Genomic DNA, 18,445 nt, shown 5'->3' with positions numbered 1-18,445 from the left:
TATCCCTGACAGATAAGACAGGAGCTATCTGGAAGCCCAACTCATGCATTTCTGAATGGTGAAATGCATGGCAAGTCTTTAACTATCTGGACTTCTTTCCGTTTTGGACAGAAGTGCAAAATGTGGTGTGTGAGGAATTTAATTTTGTAGCTATGTGGTGATCGGAAAATCCATGTCCATCTTTTCACTGCAAGGCCTTCAGTTTGTGTTGGGGATATATCAAGTCCAAAAAATTAGTGCTGATTCATAGAGCATCGTGAGCTGCAGGAGTAGACTCAAGTTTATTGCTAGACAAATTGCATATGTATTTTAATATTAAAGATTTGTATATGCTTAGGAGCTGTAGTGCTTTGAGATGTCATTTCCTCCCTCTTCCATCTTTGTGATAGATGTTAATGCTCTTTGTCGTGGAGGAAATATCTTCTGTCTAGACCTCAGCCACTCTGGTTAGAATTGACATCTTAACTTAATCCAGCACTGAGAAGGGATTTATGCTAACTTGCTAGGCTCTGTATTGGAGAGGCCAGTGCATGATGGAAGTTTTCCTGCTGGATTGCTTGATGGTGCTAACGTTTGTGAAGGGTTTTGAAAGACAGTGCGATGCAATAGTGTCTTAAATTGCCCCAGCAAGATTTGTCAGGGTTCATTTGTCAGACCCTCACGCTGACTAAGTACACTAATGTATCAAGGATAAGCTCCAGACAGGTAATGTGCCTTGGGATGTTCTTTTTCTTATTCTCCATCTCATTCTTGCTGCTGCAGAGGCAAGCTAAGTCTTTATTGAACAGCCACTACCAGCTGTCTGGCTACTTTCTGCAATAAAGCTAATGATCTAATGGGCAAGTGTTTCTTGGGGACCTTCAGCTGAAGCAGAGACAAGGAGAAACATATAGACCAGCTAAAGGGTTCTCGAGGAGTTTGCAATTTCCCCAGGGCTCCTTCTATGTAATTACCTGTCTCTCTGTCTCCTATCTTTTAATGCAGCAGGAGTGTCAGACTCAAGGCCGCTAATCTTCGTTACTATGGAAAAGCTGGTTACACTCCTCTTCGTGCACTTCAGAAATGGCAATCGTTGGTCCCCAGCTGGTTCTCTGAATCTAACTTAGAAATGGATGATAGCTTTCCTCCTTGGTGCCAGACTAAAGAATGCAGCTGCCTGTTGCAGGCAGGCATTGCCTTTACCACTGATGCTGTGGCATGCTGAGAGGAACCTGCAGGAGCTGCCTTGTGGCTTCTGAACGTGTTTTCTCCCAAACAAGCAAAGGCTCTAAAATTCCTTTGAAACACCAAATTTTGGGGCACACTGAGATGTGGGAGGCTTGGCTGAGCTGCACATGTGGAGGAAGGATTCTATAAGGATTCATAGCTCCAGCTGAGTTTTTGTACTGTTTCTGAATGCCTTCAAACTCCCTGGGCTGGGGGCTGAGGGAAGCTTTAGATCTCTTTTGCAGGATTGTGAGCATCGCTTCTTGTTATCATCTCCCTCCCAGCATATGCCACTGCTCAATTCAGTAGGATCAGCTGAGGGGCTGTGCACAGCTATTTCTCTCTGGCTGGATACATCTGTTTGTCCCTCTTGCGCAGCACTGGAAATTTGGAGGGGAATCCCTGCCTGCTGCTCCCCTCCTCCTTTTCCTGTACATGCTTCCTGAGTTGCAACATGTCAGACAGATCATTGCTCTGAAGCTGTGGCTTGGGAAGGGCTCCAGCACAGAGGCCTTGTCACTGTGTGCTCCTTTTCATCCTAGTGAGGAGAGGGAAACAGTCCTGTGTTGGACAGGGTCCCTTTCCAGCTGCTGCAGGCTTGCACGCCCAGGAAGTGTGTGGTGCTGAGCCCCTTTATGGTACCTTTGTAAAACATGCTTTAACTGTCTGCAAATGTACGGTATTTAAGCAGCAGAGTCTGTATTATCAAATGCAGTCATGCAGACTGTAGTCCTCGGGTGAAAAGCTCTGGGGGGAGAGGCTGGATGTGGCAGTGAAATTTGAGAACCAAAGCAAGGGGAAATTCTTGCCCATGTGTTGGACTAGAGCAGGTTCAGTAGAGGTGGAGGATGGGGAACAAATACTCCTCCTCAGTTTGGAAATGTTGAAGGAGGCAGTCAGAAAGAAGAGGCAGGGCAGGGAAAAGGTAACAAAAGATCAGGCTGTCCAGTGGGCCAGAGTTTGCTGTGTTTTGTTTTTTGCCTTTAATGCCATGCTTTTCTCTGCCCGTTCTTCTTAAATAAATTTGGGCAAAGATAATTTTTAAGTTTTTTGTTTGTTAAAAGAGGAATCCTACCTCCATTCAATTATTTTCAGAAGTTATGTTTTGTATCAGTGCATCTAGAATGACTATTTCACACTGATTTTTTTTTTTTTTGACAACTTTTATTTCCCTCATTTCACAATTTTCCGTTTTTATTTGTATCAACCTGAGCCATCTCCAAAGGCAAGGTGATACAGCTACTAGTTAACATTTTGGGTGGGTGACACTGTATGTTAAACACCATGTCTATAATAACTTAGCTGTCAGTTGGAAGTTTGCCCTAATTGTATTTTTCTTTTCATTTATAAGTCAAGTTCACAGTTCTTGGGCTTTTGTAGAGCATTTAAATACTGTGTTTGTTTCAGGTCTTAGATTTTTTTTCTCTCTCAAATCCTTTGAGATCTCTGAGGTTAGTATTTCTCATTCAATAACTGTATTCAGTAAAATGATGTGCCTGTCAAAGCTGTATTGCACCTTAGGAGAGGATGACAGGTTCTTCCAGAGTTCTCAATTTGCAAAGCCTTAACCATGTCCCACTTTAAATCAGGACTTTGCCACTGCTTAAGGTCTTTAAGTACTTCATTAAGTTAACAATAAGCCTGCCCTCTCTTGCTTTTTATGACAATCTTGGATTTTTTTCGGAGTTTCATTTCATGAATGTCACAGTTATTAATTCTTTACTCTGATATGGAGAAGACTTAAATCTCAAACTTTAGTGAAGAAGGAAAAATAACTTCAATCATGAGTTGACATTTCAAAATCACGTTTTCCAGGGGTTTTTGTCTTTTCTCCTCTGTTTGGCATACACATGGTTTTATGTGGTGCTGCCTAGGGTATTGTGAGGGCTGGGTACTAATTGCAGCCCAGGCTGTGGTAGCAGAAATTTTTCATCCTGTCTCATCCCTTTTTGGCTTAGCCCACGGGAAGACTCCTGTTCAGTTAGCCCAGTCATTACAGTAGAAAGCTGCACTAATATCTTGCCAGCTGCAGGACAGAACATATTTCATCTTGGAAGCTTTACCATGAATAAATTTTGTCTAGAAAATTCTGTGCGGATTTGAACTGCCAGGCAAACTTATACTGCAAAGTGCTTTGTAAAATGTGTCCTAAAACATCTTTATCTGGTGCTGATGGCCTTAAAAGCCAGATGAAGTGCATCAGTGACTCATGGTCAGTTACTGCCCTGCTGTGTGATGTAAACCAGAGCTTGCTTTGGTGCCTTCTTGCATACAGCCTTTCAGGCTGGATGGTGAATTTCAAGCTTGTGCTTGTAGTCTGCCGTTCATACCCTAACCAAGCTCTTCTCTTGAAAGAGATCTCTTAAATTGCTTGTAACATAAATACAAAGTTTCCAGTCACTTCCTTACTATTCTAGTTACTATTCTTGATTAAACAGATTAGATCTAAATGTTAGAATGACCCAGGAAGTTTTATTTCCCCTTCTCCTCACCTTCTTTCCTTCCCTTCCTCTATCAAAATACAGATTTGTTGCAGTTTGAAGCCTTATGATTTTTCAGTCTTCTGGTGGGCATTGTTGTGCAAGAGTGGAAGCTTAACATTTTAAAGAAGGAAAAGGGAAGGTGTGTGGCTTTGGGTTTTCTTTATTTTTTAAAGTTTCCCAAATACATTTGGGTATTTCTAACAGTTATAATAAAATCAGTTGATTAGGCAAGTAAGTTAGGTATATGAAGCAAAGCACTGTTTTCCAGCAAAATGAGCAGCTAGGATGTATTTCAGTCTTCAGATGCTTGGCTAAATAATGGTGACATACGTTTTTTGCTGCTAGAAGTTGAGATTTTGGCGGTAATATGCAACTGTGAAATCTGTAGGCATATACTGTAGCAGAAGCTGTCTTTATGCATATACAGCACATGGTATTTGGCTTGGGAGGAAGTTCTTCGCTCTCTAAGAAAGTCAGGTTTTTGATGGAACTGACTGCTGTTTGTGCTTCATAGTTAAAATTTTTATTCTGGAAGGACAAATAAGTTGTATGTACTAAAGATATTGTTATTTTGCCCCTGTTCCCAGCAACACAATCTATTTCCCTGTCTCTTTCTTTTTTCCAAGTGTTTCTTTCCAAGCTTGTGATCATAATTACAGTGAGAAGTAGATGACATACATCTGTATATTCCAGCAGGAAAACTGAGCCTTGGAAGAATTTTGGACTGTGGGACATTTCCGTACTCACCTCTGTCTTAAAAGTGTTTTGGTATTCCCAATGGGCTCTGGAAATGTCAATCTGATAAGACACTGGGTGTGGGAAGGATAGAGAGGAAAAGGATGGAAGAAGTATGTGAGTGGTGGTTCACCAGTGTCACATTAATAGAATCCTCGAATCAAGTGCTCATTCATTTTAACTAGAGGCTAATTAATCAGAGTGAGTAGATAAAATGATAAGCTGCTTTTAATGAAATGAAGCAGCTTTATTAGCAGTAAGCAAAACGCAAAATATTTGGTCTCTGGCACATGTGGTTTTCATGGGGGCTGTGGTTTGCCACCAGCTCTGGATTGTGCTAGCCTTTTTCTTGCTGCACTCTGCAGGCTGTGCTGTCTGTGTGTTTCAGCATGTGGCCAATTCAGAATTCAGGAAATAGAGTCTAATCAGAAGCAGGTGTAACATTTTAAAACCAGAAGGAATGTTCCTCACAGATCTTTTTCTGTGCCAGATTAGCATTTGCCAATTTTCAAACTTCGGATGCTGTTATTTTTCTTTGGAGATAGCAGGCTTTATGCTTCCAAGCAGACAAACAAAAAGCTGTGTGGATTTACCAGAGTGCCGCTGTTTGAAAGGCAGCAATATGATCCTGCTTGCTAACTGCTAACATAGCCTGAAACCAATGAGTAATTATCCACCCATTTGCAACTTAAGAACAGAAATGTACCAGGCTGGTGCTGCTTGTGTGTATGGTTAAGTAGAGGGCCAAAGCCAGCGTGCCACTGTTAAACTGGAGCAGGCTTGCATGCTCCTGTTTCAGATGGCTTTCTTCAGTGCCTCTGTGCCATTGTGCTGTTCCCCGGTGTCTCTCTGGAAAAGCTTTAGAAGCCATTCGATGGACTATGATGTGCATGGCAGTACAAGGCTATAATAGGAAATACATAAATGAGTCATAGATTAAGATAATGACGTAATTTACATTGGACTGAATTACATTAAGTGCCCACATTTAGGCTCGAAATGAACTTCACTTAAGGCTATGTACATCTTTGTTGAAATAAGCTAAAATTGACAAATTATTCATTAAAGTCACCTCGAAGTAAACTTACAAACTACCAGTTGGCTGAGGTTCCGGTAGTTATGTGAACTGGAGAAGCTGAGCTGGTAGGTGAATGTGATTTGCGAATAGGATGCTGGCAAGGAAATTGTCTTCCCCCCACCAGCCTTTCCTTAAAAGACTGCCTCTCAGCGCCATTCAAGTGTAAATCCTTGTGCAACAAAGGGGAGGCTGGCAGCTCCACCGGTTCAGCAGTATAAGCGATCTCTCATGCTTCAGTTGAAAGGTTGAATCCCTGAAACGAGAATGCTGCTATAGAAGGAAGCTCTCAAAAGGCTGCTGAGAATGGCGGGGTGGGGGGAGCACAGGGTTGGAAAGCTGTTGAGATCCTTGAAAGTGCAGTGACAGTTTTTGTCTTTACTGTAAAATGACCTGGAGGCAGCTGGACAAAAGGAAAGGCTGCTGTTCAGGTGAAGTTGCCATCACCACTCTAGGAGCTGGATTTTACTTGTTCTCTCCCTTAGGAACACAGCATGCTGCTCTATTTGCCAGCACTGTATGTGGTGCCAATATTTTGTCTACAGTGTGCATTGAGTCCCTCTTAGTTTTCCTGTTTGGATTGTTCTTTCTAACGACTTTGTGTTGCAAGTCTCGAAGCTTTGGAATTGTGACTTCTTGCTTTGCAAAACAGAGTATGAAATTGTGGACATTGGGTTTTACACTGAAAGGATGAGGTTAATCTTGCACCTTCTGAAACCCTTGTAAATATTTGACTGGCTACTCGGCAACACAGCTGAACTGCCTGAGTTAATGCTTAATGTGAGAGTGGTCTTGAAGTGCATGGCTTTGGTGATGGGCCAAGGGTCACAGAGTGAGCAGTATTTCCCCATGAAGACATCTGTGCTCCCTGTTCCTTATCTTCCAGGATTCCTCTCTTTCCCCCTCCACTGCCCCAGATCTGCAGGCAGGAGGAGGTGAGATGGCTGAGTCCACTCCAGGCAGAGTCAGCTGGGTGTGTTCAGGTGGCAGTAAAATTGGTTTGGGCTGTCCTGCTGACTTTCTCTGCCCTGGTGCTTTTGCTGGTCCAGCAGCAATGTGGTAATCCTTGATGTGCAAGTGAGGGTGAGTCTGTCAGGCTCTTCACAACTACATCTGGGTTTGGAAGAAAGTTTTTGTGCACATATAAATGGCACCAGTGGGCAGTTGGTAGTAACTGGTCACTGGGAAGGAGCAGCCTAGAGACCTGTAACAAATCTGATCCTGAGTATGTTAGAATTTAAATTGCAGGTTCTGATACCTGCCATGCCTTGATAATGTGAAAATACCCTCTTCTTGTGTTCTGAATGAAATGCTTTGTAGTGTTGGAAAGTTAGTACCCAGACTATATGGGAAAATGTTTTCAGCTTTATGTCCCGGATGAGTGTAAATCCCCTTCTTGTTTTACAGGAACTAACCAGTGAAAGACAGCTTTTGCTTTTCTGATGTAAAGATTGATCATTCATAATGTTGTGCCATATCAGTCCTTCCAAGTGGCAAGAACCTTAAATGTCAGTGCAAATCAAAGAAGATTCTTCAATATCATAACAGAGCCGTAGCACTGTTTAAAAATAAATGCATTTTTAAACTGATTGTTTAGGTGTGATGACTGTTGCTTGAGGATACCAGCTATCAGAGACCATCCCAGAGACATGTATAATGTATTCCAGTAACTGTATGAAGAAGTAGCTCTGCCCTACCTACTGCACCATGAGATGGAAATAAGCAAAACTTTGAGTATTGAAAAAGAACTTGTTATATGCTGTTCAAAAAAACTGTAGCACTTCCTACAGCTGTGTTTTTTTAATTATTGCTGCTGTAAAAAGAAATTTGTTAATTTCTGGCAGTAGTTTATTGTTTTGATATTTGGGAGGGGTTGTTGTTTTGTTTGGTGTTTTTTTTCTTTGTTTTGGGTTTTTTGTTGGTATTGTTGTTGTCTGGGTTTTAATATGCTGAGTAGTTTTTATGCCCACTTAGCGTTTGGTAGTCTCTATTTTCTAGTCTGCATTTCTGTGGTGGAAACTTTGATTCCTGAAGATCAATTTGGGAAATACCCTATCTGACAAAAATGTCTCAGGAGAAAATGAGCATCTAAGAAAGAAGGCAGTAGTGTTGGAAAAAGTCTGTTCATGGTGGTAAGGAATTTTGACCTCAGACCAGGGACTCACTTGGGAAAGGTTCAATATATTTGACTCCAATGCTCCTAATCCAAACAAGCCACACGGAAGAAGCTAGAAAAGATAAGGTTTGGGAAAACCTTTTGCTATGTGGCTTGTGATCAGAACACCTCAATCATAGTTCCTACACCTTCTTTTAAGATCTACTAGTGGGCAGAAACCTGTGTGAACCCTGAGCATGGCCTCAGCTGGCAGGTGTTAGTTTAGGTGTTTTCACAGCAGAATACAGTGCTGAAAAAGAATATCATTCTTTACAACCCATTATCAGATGGGCAATTGAGATCTAGGCAGTGGTTCTTCTGAAGGACCGCAGCTTATCATGAGCTCAGCCTAGATTCAAGTGAAGTCCAGCATTAGCTTCCTGGAAGTGTTCAGCAGGTGCCTCTGTAAAATAAGAGTCTGTTGGGCCACTACAAATGCCAACCCTGCATTTCTAACTGAACACATGGATGCACAGAAAAGCAAAGTTATTTTCCTTCAGTTCCCTGGCAAGGGAACTACATAGCTTGGAATAGAATGGAGATTTCCTGATGTCCATTTCCCTCTTATAATTATAAAACAGCACTGCTTTCTTCTTCATTGTAAACATGAATCGAGCCAAATGGCATGCACAATTAGCTTTTTTTTCTGCAAAGCTGGGAGGGGGAAGGAGGAGGAGACTGGAGATATAAAGGGGGAGGGGAGAGTCATTCAGGGACACAGTACCTGCTGGGGCACAATGTAATAACCACTGGGGCAGCCTGGCTGCAGATGCATTGTTATCTGCAGTCCCCAATCTGGGAGAGCTGCAAAAGGTTTAATGCAAATCTGAGACCTCTGCCATTGTGTGAGACAGATTAGGGCTCATTTGCATTCCTTCTCCTATAATAATTACCTAGCAAGGAGTGCCTGTTACCATTAGCGTCATTCTGTTTGCCTGTGATAACGCCATCAGCAATCTCTTCTCCACGGATTGTGGACACTGTGAGGGAGGGCAGTGGGCCAAAAAAAAATGATAATAAACGAAATCTGTTGGGAAAGTACTAGAAAAATGTGAATGCTGAAAAATTAAAATGCAGATAATTTTAGTAATAGCCACTAAATACAGCTGGAGAAATACTGTGAGCTGAAGAGTAAAAGTCAATATTAATCCATAATATTGATGAGTGGTATGGTTTCAAATATCAGTTGAGAAAAGCTAGCACAGGATTTTAACTGAGCTTTATCAATGGTGCTTTCAATAGTTTTGTTCAGTTTTCAGCATTGATTTAGATTGTTCTAAAATTAGTGCAGCTAGAGATCAGTGTTACTGGGAGACAAATGTTAACTGTCTAAAACTGATGTGATGCATCAGAAAGTCAGGTAAAATTCTACAAACTTAGTGCAGCTTTGGGTCCTGGAACTGAAGCAAAAAAGGATTCCTGACTTAGAAATTAGGGCAGATATTTGGGGTTCTTTTACTATGGGGTTTGTTTGTTTGTTTGTTTTTGAGATGGGAGGAGTGAACTAGCAGAAAAGGAATGCAACTAAACCTGGGAGAGTGAAGGTGCTAAAATCAGCTTGTTCTTTCTACACATTTGTTGCATATAGAAGGAACATGAAATCCTTTTGAGCAACATTTGCTGTTCTTGCCACTCACTCTCCTTCCCTTGGTTTTTACCCTTTGCCACTCTGATGAAGAAGCTGCTGGAGTGAACCCACCAGAGGCAGAGAGCCCTGAAATTCCCTGTTCAGCTTTGGCTTCTGCCCTGAATCCCCAGCTGTGCATGCACACAGCAGGAGCAGAGAGCAGCTGCTGGGAGTGGAGCCCAGCACCCATCTCAGGGCCTGGTTCTGTGTCACCACAGAAGATCTTTGGATGCTCCTAGTGCAGGGTGTAGGGGGAACTCTGGAAGAAGGTAACATGCCAGATATTCTACATGCCCATCAACATCAGGGAGCGAGTGGGGCTGCCTCTGGTTTGCTACGGATTTCCCTGTTTTGGTGCGAGCTTTCACCTGCCAGTTTTCAGTGAAGTAATTCCATCTTTCACAGTGGAGGGGTGGTGAAGCAGGAAGACAAATCAAAGCAGCTCTGACTTTAATCTGCCAAACAGCCACCTTACATATATTTAAGTAGATGTAGGCTGATTTCTGATCTGCAGCATGCTATCAAAATGATGAGTCTCATAGTTGGGTTGGTTTGTGTGCCTTTATTTTTTCAAGTGATGTTCTGAGGGCGTGCTGCCACGTTCACCTTGTCATCAGTGTGGAAGCAGTAGAATGCCCAGGATACTGCCTGAAGAGTTGGCTGAGGTTCTGAGGGGAGACAGGAGTGGGGAGTTGCAAGGAGCTTTTCTGTAGATGACCTGTTGGGCAGCGAGTGAGCTGCCAGGGGGAAACCTCAGTTCCTGTGACTGGCATAATTTCTGGCTGTTAGGGATTTGGGTGGATACTCTATTCACATAGCTCTGAATTCAGAGTTTAGAGATCCTTATGTGTGAATATCCTTAGTTTTCCAAAATTTTCCTCTTACCATCAGTTGAATTTTCTTAAACTGTGGTAGCAAGGAAAGCGTTTTGACAACACTTAATATCCAGGTACATGGATAGGGCTAAGTGCTGCCTTCCATGATAGCACTAGATATTTCGCATTAGCCACAAGTTATATTGATGTGTAAAGGATTAGAGGGAATGGCAGAGGACTGGAAATGTTCCTATTTCTTAAGTCTATTTTTTTTCCTCTTCATGTATTTACTGCTATAATAACGTTAAAAATCACAAACTTGACAGTTACCCAAACATAAAAGGAAACTTTAAAAGAGAAGTTTAAAAAATATTTTAAAGCACATGTTTCTTAAACCAAATGAGTGTTGTTAATTCTAAATAAAAACTAAAGACTACAACTGTATTTTATAGAAGAGCAGCAGCATAAATCTTTTGTTCCTCTTCAGACCTTTTTCTAGGAAGAAGTAGTAAAATTTGGTGCATAGCTTGTTTTATATATATATATAATGTACAAGTTGTGCCGTCATTATATTGGAATAAAACTGCAGTTGATATAATTGGAAAGGTCTAGTGTATGTAGTGTGTGGGGAAGGACAAGGAAGTTTTGAAGTGTCTGGAGAATAATGATTATTTGCATCTAAATGTAAGCTAAAACAGCAACATATGTTACTTTGTGAGTAATTGGAGATAATAAAAAAATCTGACTACTTAGATACTGCAGTATGATATGTGAAGCTGTATGTTTATATGTATTTACAAAGATAGTTTGAAACTTAAAAAATAATATAAAGATAACATAGCTTCTTACAAGGCTTGTATCATTTCTGCAAATTATTCTTCTATGGCCCTTCTTTAATAATTATTTTAGTCCAGTCACCATATGTAATTTTAGATTTTTATTTTGATTCTGTTGCAGTGCATTCCAAGTAATTTGTGTACTTAGCAGTATATAGCTTTTCTTCTTTAACCCACCATGTGCATGGGTGTGTTACTTATCTAAAGGCCTCTGTGATCTGGAAGAGATGCATCAGAAATGAGTTTTTGAATCATTTTCCTTATCTGAGAAGTTGAACTTGGTCTTTAAAGCCTGTTGTTAAAAGGCATGTGAACAGCATGTGAACAGCTGAGGTTTTGTTGGAGGAAGTGTCACCGTAAGTGCAGAGGTGTGAAAGCTCTGTCCCAGCGCAGTGGCACTGGGACTGCTGTTGTTCATCCTGCCTAAAGGGAGGCAGTGGCCTGTCACACCCAGGAGCAAGGAGGTGTTCGTTTGCTCAGGCACACAACCTAAGCTACACAAGCTGGTCTGAGTTGTTTTTCAGTACTGCTGCACTTGAAGATAAATTTAAGCTGATTGTGTTGTTTTGTTGAAATGCATCTCTGTCCCTCAACAGAAGTTCAAATACCTGTTAGGAGCAAGGCTACAGGTGTAGGCAGATAAGCCACTCTGGGAAACAGACATCCCAGCTTGGCATTTGAGAGCAATGCATTTCCAAAAGAGTCACTGAAAAGAGAAAAAAAGTAGGGGGGGCTTGTTTGTGCAGTTCACTGCATTAGCAAGCGAAGGACCCACATGGTCAGTATGTTAAACTGACCATCGCACATAAATGAATCAAAGGAACAGCTGGTTATTCTCTGGTATCTTTAGGCTGTCTGAGAACGATCATCAGGCAATCCTTTCTGTTGTAACAGAGTCCAGATATGGACTGCTTTACAGAAAATGAAAGGGAAGTTACTTTTCTAGCTCAGCAGTAGCACGGGCACACAGCTCCCTGCTCCACTTTCATGTCTCACCATGCCTCCTTCCTCTCTCTCCCTCTCCAGCCGGTTTAATAGCAATGAAGTTACTAGCTGAAGAACTGGCTTTGCTGACTTTTACCTAACGAAAAGGTTTCACAAGCTTTACACTATATGGCATACATATACTTTTCTTAAATACTTGAAGGAAACATGCCCTCAGAGAGCATAGATATCCATGAAAACATACTTAAACATACGTTTTATGAAGTAATGTGGATAACTAAACTTTTATATAAGCATAACCATACACCCACACAACTTACAAGACTAGACTTATTTTCAGCTGCCTTATTATCAAAATTATGATTTATATAACATAAATTATGTGAGCCAAAGGAATTTATGAAGCAGAATTCTGGAATTGGTTTAACTCTCTTGATTCTGCAGAATGTTTCCATCTTAGTAACTGCAATAATTTTTTTTTAAATTTGGAGGAGTGGAAGGAGAACAGGAGAGCTGGGATTAAAATGTTTTATGAAAAGGGCTGGATATTTGAAGCTTTGCAGAAAGCTATGTTTTAACATTTATTGGAAGGCTAATTGCAAATTATTTCTTTTCAACCTACTACAGTGCAATGTGGGTAGCGGTAGTCTACACACCAAGTTATGAAGAGAAAACAATGAATTTGCACACTGCTGTCCAGTGACACCCAAACTACTGCCCAGTGATAAAATCTGGGTACCCAAAGCAAAGCAGCAGTGTCCTAGGCACAGGGCTCTGCCCAAGGTAATCAGCTTTCCTGAGTTGAAAGAAGTTTAACTGTTTCTGGATGGAGCACCATGCAGATTTGCCCAAAGACTGCAAACATTAATCTCTTCATGTGGTTTTGTGAACTTAGGTTTATTTCTTAATTTGTGTACAACTCTGTTGGGTAAAAACATGGTGTTGCTGCAGAGAGCTAATGCACGTGGGTGTACATGTTCTTGGCTCAGCCTCCTTGAGGAGGACTGACACACAGGAGCTGGGACTTGTGGGATGCTTTTCTCAAACAGATCCTCATCCTCTTTGGACTAACTACAACAGAAGATTTTTCAATTTAATTTTTTTTTATTTCTCTTCCCTGCTAACATGACGAAGGAATTTGTTTTCAGTCCTTGTGACTGGAGTGTGGCTTTGGTCACAGGTCATGATCTTAAATTTGGATGGGTTACAACTGCAACTAAATAAAGTATGCCATCTTCCCTTGTTCAGTGTGAAGTCAGCTGGGTATTTGAGTAGAAAGGAGTTCACCATTATAAAAGCAGGCAGTCTGAGGAGAATGAGGAAGCTGAGCCCAAGCCTGCAAGCACAGCTTGTGTACATATTTGTTGAAAGCTAATTGGCAACACAGTTGCCTTTCAGAGTTGTTCTTTCACCTATCAGTAGAGCACAACTCTGGTACTTAATGTACTGTAGATTACGTAAACGCTACCCTGAAATATTTGTACAGGCAATTAACTCTTGTTTTTATACTACTCTTGAGTTACAAATGGAAGCCTGCTGTAGAGCTTGGAATATTTATGCTATGAGATATATTCCATAATTAGATTAAATAACACTTTCAGCAAACTGGCTAGCATTAAGATGAGAAAAAAGGATATTGGCTATCCTGTAAGGAGCTGATGGACTTTTAAAATTCAGTATCCAAGAAATTCAGATGCTGTGTTTGTATCACATTGTTTAGGAGCAGCAGTATTTACAAGGGTTTTGTATTGAGCAGATGTATGCTTTTGGTTATTATATTTGAAGACTGTAAATGGTTGTATCACTAACACTGGTCTGCATTTTTTGTGGCAAAACGTTATTATTAATTGAGTGACTTGAAGCATGTGTACTAGTGTGGTGTCACAGTTACCAGAACATCATCATCTTCTAATGTGTCTGGGTGGCTCTAAGAATACTTATGTAGATGCAAATTTATTTTTCTTCCTCTTGCTCTTTTCAAACTTATCTTACAAACATTTTGTCCCTGATGAAATTAAGTCACAGCTCTGCAATTTGAGCTGGATAATAAATCTATTAAAATGCAACCAATTGGTAACAACGGTCTCAAAGCCAGACCTCTGTCCTCTAGAGTTTATTCACAAGCACTTGACCTAATATGACCCTGAATATGAATAAAATGTTAAGGGATTTTATTGCAGTTCATAGTGTGACTTGCTGCTAGGATAATAAAACAACATTTAGAACCTCAGTGGCTGCAGCATTCTCGGGTTCAATGTGTGCTTGTGCTAAAAGAAGTGTAGGTAATGTGTTCCCCAGTGAAGTCAAGGGATTGCTTAAGTGAGTTCTTTAGTATTTTATATGGAATCAAATAGGCTAAAAGGGTGGAAAATAAAACTGATGGAATCAAAATCCTTCATACATTTGTTGTACTAAGACATCACAATAAGATCAGGTTCTAGTTGATTTTACAAACAAGCTTCTTTAGAAAGGAGAAAGTGTAATTTATTGTATATTAGTGCAAAAGTGTTATTACCAATAGTGACACACACACATTGGCTGTGTATTGAGGCTGGGTTTTTTGTGGATGAGGACAGCTAAACTTGACTGGCACTTCCATTATGAAGTCAGAAGCCCACTTACAGGTTTTGGATTTGTTATCTAAATGGTCCAAATCAACTGCTTCTGTGATCAGCTATTCATCTGTTTTCTCCTGCATTTCTTTTTCCTCTTCAAAACAACCTCTCCCAGTCAGAGAATTATTTATGCAGGAAATTTTAAGCAATTTAACTGAGACTTTTCTCAGTCATTTGTGAATTGTTATAATAGGTTTTACTTGCCCAGTTTAATAGCAAAACATTCTTGCTTAAGAGTTCCTCCAGCTTTTTCCATCTCTCTCACATGTATGGAGATGAGCTGTTTGCAGGGAAGAGCTAAGTGTATGAAATATTTCTTGAAATGTCTGATGTCATCCACAACCACTCTTCCCTATGTGACAGAAGATGTGAATGGTCAATATGGCTGAAACCAGAAGGCTGCTGCAATTATTGAGGATTTTCAGTAGTGTCTACAAGTTTCTCTTGGATTCCTTTGAAGTCCCCTGTGGCTATGGGAAATTAAACATGTTTGAAGCATTACCTACTTGCCAGATGAAAAGAAATGGGAACTGTTGTAATGCCTTTATCCAGTTGCTGTCATCTTTCGGGGACTGTAGTTGTTCATTAAAGAAATCGTAGCAAAAATGGGAAATAAATCACGTTAAGAAACAATTTTGGTTTGATGTTTCTCTGCTTTAGAAATTTAAAACTAGTACTTAGTGTGAAAATGAAGAGACAGAGGGATTTCTGTTTAATTGTCAGGACAAGATTTGTAGGTAGAGGGGTTTTAATTAGGTCAGACAGTGCAGTTGGAAAAATAATTATTTGTGGATGTGAACATTTCTTCAGAGTTACATTTAATGTTTTGATGGAGCAATTAAGTGTCATTCATTTCAGGCTGACAATCTAACCTGCCTCAGATTTCTTAATCCAAGGTCAGGAGTCATTGGTTCTTAATGAATGTTGCAATGTGTGAAAAGACCAGGTAGTTTGTAATCTGAACTTCATGACTAACTAGAAATGAGGTGTAACTTTGAAAGAAGTCGAAACCTCTTGAAAAAAACTATTTTTTATTAAACAAATGCAGTTGGACTGTAGTGGGAAATATGGCATGTTTTTATGTGTGTCTTAATTTGATGTATTATTTAATCATGGCTGCTTCTGAAGCTGATGGCTACTGCTGCAGCTCTGGTTATTCCTGTCTATAATATGCCTGTCCTTTACTGGAGAGTTGACACTGCCTACCCTAGTTTCAGGGTTTTTCCTAGTCTCTTTACTAGTCTGTGTTAGAGACTTGGTGAGCTACCATTATTTGGACTCATAAGATAAATCATATAAATTGATGTGAATCTGCTGGAACTGTGGTAGTTTACAGTGAATCTGATCTGTGTTTTGATTTGTACTTTCCTTCAGTAGATTATACTGACTCAGAGTCTAGAGGCAGCTTTTGCTGGTTTTCATAATGACTGTTGGTAGGATTGAGTAAAATTTGGTGTGGTATTAATTCATGCACCAAGACAAATTATGGCAGCAAACAATCTTGCAAACTTCTCACTGCCTGGCTTCCTCTGTTACCGGTGTCAGCGATTCTCATTCTCTCATTTTCTGTGCTTGTCACAAGCCATTGGAGCAGGCAGTGAAGCCTGAGGAATACTGGCCGGGGAGGGAAAAAAAAGGGCAAATAATTCTTGGTGATGGGTTTGGACCCACACTTCTAACAACGTGGTTGCAATAGTCTAAACATAGCAAGACCTGCATGTTTTATGCCCATTTATTGCGCTATCACTGTGCTAAAGGACTTTATTGTAATAATTAGCAGACTTTAGGTCAGAGGCGATCTGTTAATTATTCTTCTAGCTCTTCACAGACTATAACTTCCACTAAGCCATAGGAGTTGGCTGAATTAATGTTTTTGGAGCTGTGAATGCATGGTTGTTGTGCTGGCTTTGTTACTAATAATTTTGTTATACATACCTAGAAGTGAATTGTTAAAAGTTGTACCTGAAAATAAAGGTTTTTATTCATTTTTTCTATGAGTATAAAATATCTAAGGCTTTGAAGTCTGTGTGTCTGACTTCAGGTATGGTGGATTTCAAAATCAGGTATGCTGTTGGTCTCTGTCACCCTTCCCTTTTCTCCACCCCCACATCCAGAGAAAGAAGTAACCTAGTATCTGAAGAATGCAAGTTATGCAGATGTTTAAAAGGCCAAATAAAACAAATAGATGGGCTGCAGCTGCTAGAGCAGCATAAAGCACAGAACACTCACTGCTGTGATGAGAATGCTGCATTTCAGCAGGCTTCTAGCTTTTGCTGTTTGAGGAAAACAGCATGTTATATTAATTTAACCAGTTTTTAATCTTATTTTGATTGTAAATTGTGATTACTGTCGTAATTGTTGAGATTTCAAACCTCCATACTGTCATAATTGTTGAGATTTCATGTTAATGAGGGAACAGAAGAATAAGTGGTAATGTCCTTTCATAGAAAGGAAAAAGGGAGTCCCGCAGTAGTACAAGATTTGTTGTTAATCTTTTAGTGTGAAATGACAGACTTTCTTGAAAGTAGATTGGCCCCCCTGTACAATGTCCAAATATATCTTCTAATATTCTGAGATTACAGTCTGGGAGACCTGACAGTCTTCTGTACATTAAAAGTCAACTTTCCATCAGAAATTTTCATGTTGAGGGAGCTGAGGTGCCCTAACCATTATACTCTTCCCACCTGAATGTCATCTGGAGATTTAAAAAAAGGGTCAAAACGTGATAGTAGACTTGTATGGGACCAAGACACTGAGTAAATCATTGACATGCAGATTAACAAAATTGTTCAGCAATTGATTGCTATTTTAGGGCATTCCTAAGCAAAACAATGGCATGCCATAGAGAGATGCCCAAGCAAATACTACCCTCCTCTGGTACGTTCACATAGCACAACCTTTTGCAGAAATATTTGCGTTGTTCTGGGAATAGCATGGGCATGTCAGAGCAGTGTAACCATTCACCTGAGGTCTACAGAAGGAGAACTTGGCTCTTGCCAGCATTTGGTATTACTACTTCAGCTTCTTACAGCATGGATAAGCACACTTCCTAAAGGGGTACCATGTATGGCTTACTCTTTGTTCATATGTTTTAAGAATGGTATGTTAAACAGCAAGTAAAATGTGGTGTCTTTGTGCTCAGCCTTTCTAATCTGGTCCTACTGAACTGTTGGTTTTGACGGTGAAGTCACAAAGATTCTAGTCTAGAGGTCCTGCTCAGGGTTTTCCATTTCCTTTATGCTGCAAAATCCAGTCTGACAATAGTTTGACTTCTGAAATAAAGACAAGGTCATGATTTCAAGCATTTGAGGTAATATTTTGAGTTTGTTATATGCCCATGTGGCTAGTGCCTCATCCAAAAGAATTCCAGTCACTTGGCATTTGGTCCTAGGACCAATCTAGATTGCTAGGTATTATCTTTTTGGTAGGGAACCAAGAGGACACTGAATTACTTGGAGCTCAGAGCTGGATGTGCCTAGACCTTTTCCAATGGTGAACTACTCTAAAAAAACATAAAATATTTTAATTTCTGAAAGCAAGAGTTTTATTAAAATAAGTACTGGAGTAATTGCTTTTTTAAATAGAAAAAAGAAATACAAAGCATGCTGAATTGAAAAAGTGAAAATAAGAGTTTATGAGCAACTTGCTCTTTTCTGCTCTGTTTCTGAGGTGGGTCTTAACCTGAGAGCAGATTTTATCCAACTCAGTGGATTTCTGAGTTGCCTAAGACAGTTTGTAGTCTTTTCTGTCCCTGAGAAACTCCTTCCATTTTCTCTGAGGCTCAGTTTCGTTTGCACTCTGTTCCTCATTACAGTCTGTTCTTAAACTGAGGGCACCAAGCTGCTTGCTATAACTTCTACCTGCTCCAAACACAGTATTTAAACCTTCCTAAGTATGTTTAAAAGTTCTCCGTGGGAATGAATTGTCTTCTTTCACAGGGGTCCACTAATCCA

The 18,445-nt window shown here is 40.2% G+C and overlaps 1 protein-coding gene across 1 annotated transcript in view; it reads left to right on the top strand.

Moving 5' to 3' along the window:
* Positions 1-18,445, top strand: part of ZMIZ1 (zinc finger MIZ-type containing 1) — a 337,399-nt gene that overhangs the window by 50,567 nt on the left and 268,387 nt on the right. The window lies entirely within an intron of this gene.

Source organism: Ammospiza caudacuta, chromosome 9 (assembly GCF_027887145.1).
Source record: "Ammospiza caudacuta isolate bAmmCau1 chromosome 9, bAmmCau1.pri, whole genome shotgun sequence".
NCBI classification, from domain to species: Eukaryota; Metazoa; Chordata; class Aves; order Passeriformes; family Passerellidae; genus Ammospiza; species Ammospiza caudacuta.
This window is presented reverse-complemented; position numbering and strand designations above follow the sequence as displayed.